Source organism: Lactuca virosa, chromosome 9, assembly GCF_052849685.1.
Source record: "Lactuca virosa cultivar CGN04683 chromosome 9, Lactuca_virosa_CGN04683_v6, whole genome shotgun sequence".
Classification (NCBI taxonomy): domain Eukaryota; kingdom Viridiplantae; phylum Streptophyta; class Magnoliopsida; order Asterales; family Asteraceae; genus Lactuca; species Lactuca virosa.
In genome coordinates this window covers 124889157-124895259 of record NC_136434.1, presented here as the reverse complement: position 1 = coordinate 124895259, position 6103 = coordinate 124889157, and positions in this window count along the sequence as shown.

The window sequence follows — 6103 nt, the reverse complement described above, 5'->3', positions numbered from 1 at the left end:
GACAGAGGAGGTGGTTGGATGTGGTGAAAGACTATGACTGTGAGATCCTGTATCATCCGGGCAAAGCTAATGTGGTAGCTGACGCCCTGAGCCGTAGAGCGGAGAGCGCTCCGATCCGAGATGTGTGTATGAGGATGACAGTGATGACTCCAGTTTTAGATACCATTCGAGAGGACTAGGTGGAGGCCGTGAGACCGGAGAACCACAAGAGGGAGCGGGTGATTGGGCAGGTGTCTGAGTTTGTGACAGACAGTCGTGGGCTTATGACTTTCCGAGGGCGGATTTGGGTGCCCTATACTGGCGGAGCTCGCCGTGTTCTGATGGAGGAGGCGCATAGATCGAGATTCTCGATCCATCTAGGAGCTACTGAGATGTACTTGGACCTGAAGAGGGACTATTGGTGGCCCTGTATGAAGAGGGACGTGGCTTGAGTAGTCGAGAGGTGCTTGACCTGTCGACGGGTTAAGGCCGAGCACCAGCGTCCTCACGACAAGCTGCAGCCATTAGAGGTTCCACAGTGGAAGTGGGAACATATTTCCATGGATTTTATCACCAAATTGCCGAGGACCGCGCGAGGTGTCGACGTAATTTGGGTGATTGTGGACCGGTTGACGAAGAGCGCTCACTTCCTTGCTATTAGTGAGAGTTCTTCTGCAGAGAAACTAGCCGAGGTATATGTAAGAGAGGTGGTAGCTCGACATGGAGTGCCGACGTCGATAGTGTCAGATCGGGATGTGCGCTTTACTTCCAGGTTCTGGAAGAAGTTTCACGAGGAGTTGGGTACGAGATTGCACTTTAGTACAACCTACCACCCACAGACGGACGGGCAGAGTGAGCGGACGATTCAGACGCACGAGGACATGCTTCGAGCATGTGTTATGGACTTCGGTGGAAGTTGGGACACATATCTGCCCCTGGCTGAGTTTTCTTACAACAATAGCCACCATTCCAGTATCGGTATGCCTCCTTTCGAGCTCCTTTATGGGAGAAGGTGTCAGACTCCTATCTGCTAGGGAGAGGTGGGGCAACGAGTGATGGGTAACACTGAGATAGTGCTCAAGACGACTGAGCAGATTCATCAGGTCAGGCAGAGGTTACTGACGACCCAGAGTCGCCAGAAGAGTTACGCAGACAGGCGACGATCCGAGCTTGAGTTTCAAGTTGGAGACTTTGTCCTCCTGAAGGTATCCCCTTGGAAAGGGATGATCCGATTCAGGAAACGGGGCAAGCTTGGGCCCTGATACATCGGTCCTTTCAGGGTGACCGCCAGAGTGGGTAGGGTAGCGTACCATTTGGAGCTACCTGTGGAGTTGAGTCAGATTCATAACACCTTCCATGTGTCTCAGCTAAGGAAGTGTATAGCCCACGAGACGGCGGTAGTACCATTAGAAGACATTCAGGTGGATGCAAGCATGAATTACATTGAGAGACCAATTGCGATACTTGATCGAAAGGTGAAGGTTCTGAGGAAACAAGGAGGTACCCCTGGTTCAGGTCCAGTGGCAACATCGGAGAGGGTCCGAGTTGACTTGGGAGCCGGAGTCCGAAATGCGGGAGCAGCATCCTGAGCTATTCGCGGAGCATGACTTCGAGGGAGAAGTCTCATTCTAGTAGGGTAGAATTGTAACATCCGGATTCCCAGGTATACTATTTTATTCATTTAACTGTGGATTTGTTGAGTGACTCGACGAGTTGGTGCCTCAACTCGTCGAGTAAAGTCGCGACTGATGACGAGGATTAATGAACGGACTCAACGAGTCTGTGAGTGTCACACCCCGACCGATGGCGGAATCACCGGGGTTGCGACGTGAAACGTTGGTTCATAGTTAACAACATACGTCGAATATTACATAATTCAAATAACATTACATTCTTCCAAAGTATGAAAAGAAGAAATACATTGTTTAATAAATCCCAAACGACGACTAATACATGATTCAAGTTCAATAAAGCATATATCAAGAGGTCCGGTTACTCGGACAATAGTTTATTTTAAGGAGAAATATCCTCCTTACCCTGCAGGCATTCTTCCAGCTTTTAAGATCCTGAAGATACATACGTTTTAAAATTACGTCAACAAAAATGTTTGGTGAGCTTTATAGGTTTAGACTCCAATACTTTATAATCGAAAATTTGTTTGTGACCTTTTAAGATTATAAATAGGTATTTAGTCTGCACTTGTAATCCCATACAAGTAAAATAGTTTGGTTCATTGTTTATAACCACGAAATCATGAGTCGTGAGTATCGTATTGAAAAAAAATATTATAAATACGAATTATATATAATAATGTTTTCAGCACTTATCCATTTTGTTCAAAAGTTTCTTTTTAACGATAAAACTTCTAGATTAAAATTTATGGGTTCTAGTATGAGTCTATAACCGAACTATGGACGCGCAAGCCTCTGTAAAGCAGTACGGTGAGCAGATGTACTGTGACCATCACGACGCTTCATCGACGTCGTGAAATATATAAGTGACTGAACGATTACGTCCGTTTTGACTCGTCAGACGATGGTTGTAGCTAGCAACCGCAGGCGGGGCTGTCAACCCGTATAGATCTATACCAATGTTCCCCTTTCGGATTAACGGTTATAGCACAGAGGGCTTTATACTAAGTTTTTGAGTTCTTAGCGATAAAGTGTTTCTCATATAGAATATCCTTAAATTGTTAAGTCTAGCATTTTTGTCGTCATTTGTATTCCGAGCCTTAACAACATTTGCATTTCTTTATCGTCACATTCCAATATATGTAGTTGTACATACACTATTATTACTTTTAAGAGTATGTAAATATGTATGTATATATCATTGAAGGCATAAAAACATTACTTCCATTCTGTGTTTCCTTTAAGCGTTAATAGCCTTTTTATAAGTTTTCTTTTTATATAAAATATCATATTTTATATAAACAATCGTATTCTATAAAACTACTCATTTTTATAAAATATTACAAGATCACCTTATAAGCTCCATTTTTATATAAAATATCATTTTTATATAAAAATTATCATATTTTATAAAAACTACTTATTTTTATAAAATGTTACAAGATCCTTTTATAAACTCCACTTTTATATAAAATATTAATTTTATATAAAAATAATCATATTTTATAAAAACTACTTATTTTATAAAATGTTACAAACCCTTTTTATAAACTCCATTTTTATATAAAATAACAATTTTATATAAAAATAATCATATTTTATAAAAAATACTTATTTTTATAAAATGTTACAAGACCTTTTTATAAACTCCATTTTTATATAAAATAACTATTTTATATAAAAATAATCATATTGTATAAAAACTACTGATTTTATAAAATGTTACAAGGTCTTTTTATAAACTCCATTTTTATATAAAATAACAATTTTATATAAAAATAATCATGTTTTATAAAAACTACTTATTTATATAAAATGTTACAAGACCTTTATATAAACTCCATTTTTATATAAAATAACAATTTTAAATAAAAATAATCATATTTTATAAAAAAAACTACTTATTTTATAAAATGTTACAAGGTCTTTTTATAAACTCCATTTAAAAAAAAAATAACAATTTTATATAAAATAATCATGTTTTATAACATAAATCCAATGAAACACTTATGTATCTATAAGTCTAGTTATCTCATATTATATTTACACTTTAGACCTTGCTTGTAAATAAATTAACAAAGTAGGTCCTAAGTCTATACTTTTCTTGGTTTGTTTTATTAACGACCATTCTAACACTAATAGTTAGTTTTGATTATCAACCAAAAATACTTGCATGGACTTATGTCACAAAGATAATACCCAAGAACATATGTTTATATCTACGAATAATAACTTTATACGAATGTTTTATTATGTCGTAATATAATATGAAATTTTGTTTGTAATGCATGTAACGATTTCATAGATTCATTTGCATGTTAGTTCAATATAACTAAAGTGTCGTGTGCTAACCCATTATAAATAATTTTAAATATGTATCATATAATGATAATAAAATTTCATATTTACCATGCAAGACATGTATGTATCTCCCCCCAAATGTTTATAAACTTAAAGAAAATGGGGTCATAAAGACTCACATTTGTTGCGTGATCTAAGCTCAAGATTAGTTTGTTTTTGGAAAGCTTCTCGTGACAGTCCACAAACTGATAACAAAGAAGGAAGTTGAGGCTCCTACCTCTTCTTTGTTTGCTAGAATTCGTAAGTTGAACACTTCCAAGAGAGATATTTTGGGATTGAGTTTGAAACAAAAATTATGCAGGGAGTGAAGGAGTTTTTACGTGAGTTATGGCTGCAACAATTGAGCGAAAACCTTGGCTATTTATTTACTTTTGGAGTGTAGGGGTTTGTTTCCGTCATGTGGTGTAAAAGAGTGTGCATGGGGGTAATGATTGTACTATGTAAGGAAGGTGACGTTGGACACTACTCTTCCTTAATGGGTGTCATATTTGAGGACAAAACCCATTTTCTATATCTTCTGATTATTAGAATAGTGTTGTCATAATTCAACTATGCTTCCATGTATAATTTGACTATAGAGGGAAATGGAAACGTGTGGAATGAATAGAGGGTTGTGCACAATTCAATATTCTCATAATCGCCTTTCCTATCATTTGTATCATTTCCTTCAATTGTGGAAAGTTGTCTCGAGTCTTTTATGGAGAATAGTTATATATAGGATTAATATTATATGTATGGCACCATGTATGTTAATGAAGATAAATCATTCTAAACAAATGAAGGTGAATTACTTAAACAAGTGGTTAGTAGCGTCACATTAGTGTTGTTTAACCCACTTAAAATTAATCCTCACTTCACGTGTCATATTACCATATTCGTAAATTTCCTAATCCTTAGACAAGATTTTTAGTAAGTTGGGATATTTGGCAAGTGATTATAAATTTTAACGTCATATATATACTTTTCTATTCCATCATATTATTCCTTAGTTCATAATATAACAATTTATTGCGGTGGTTTGGTCGACATTTTTCAACCTAAAATTACCAATTGTTACAGTGAGTCGACTCGTCGAGTCAGCGCTGTTGATGGAAACCCTAAATTCTTGGGCCTGTGGCCTATTTAAAGGCACCTATAGCCTCATTTGCAGCTATCCTTCCCTGAGAGCAAACCCTAAACGACCCTTGAGCTGTGAGAGAGAGTGCTTAGCTAATTGTGAGCTTTTGGTGCTCTTTGTGAAGAGAAAGGAAGGATTTCAAGCCAAGGAACAAGAAGGTGTTGTTAGATCCGAGGTGGTTGTACTCCAGAACGTCTAAAGGAGGTATTAAGCTTCACTATTATTATTTCTTCATGTAGATCTTTTGTTTGTGGGAATCTAGGGTTTCTTCTCCCCAAATATGAGGACCTTGAGTGATTCATGCTCATTGAGAGAGATGGACTTCAGATCTGGGTCATGTAAGGTCCCTAGAACCCAGATCTCTCTCCTTTATTCAACCATGTTAAGTGATATTGAGTGAAGACCCTTGATCAGTTGAGATTTGGCATTTCAAGCTCTAAATGTCGTGCATGGACGTAAAGCATGTGACTTTACGTGACAGATGAGCCTTAGGAGTATAGATCTAGAGTTTGGGTAGGTTCCCTGCCTTGGAATCGTCTGATTAAGGTGAGAGTCTGAATAGACTCGCCGAGTCAAGGGGCTGACTCGACGAGTCAGTTAGGGTTTTCTGATTTAACTGTCGATGTTGTTGCTCGGTGAGTTAGGGTTAACTCAACGAAGTGAATCACTTCAAAGAACGAGGAGAATTGACTGGACTCGGCGAGTCACTCGAGTGCACTCGGCGAGTCATGTCAATTTGGGACTATTGACCTGAATTGACCACTGTTGACTTGAGAGCTTGACCAACACTAGTAATAGAAATTGTGGAGGGGTAAAATGGACTTTTACCCATTTCAAGAGTTGGAAAAGAGTTAGAGAGACTTGTGATGTAAGAATGAGGTTTTGATTAGAGATGTTTATAAAATGTGTTAGGCGGAGGCTAGTTCGGGATTTACGAGTACGTGTTTATTACTTGCTGACTACGAGGTGAGTCTTCTCACTATACTTACCATGAGTGGTATTTTGTTTTGATTGA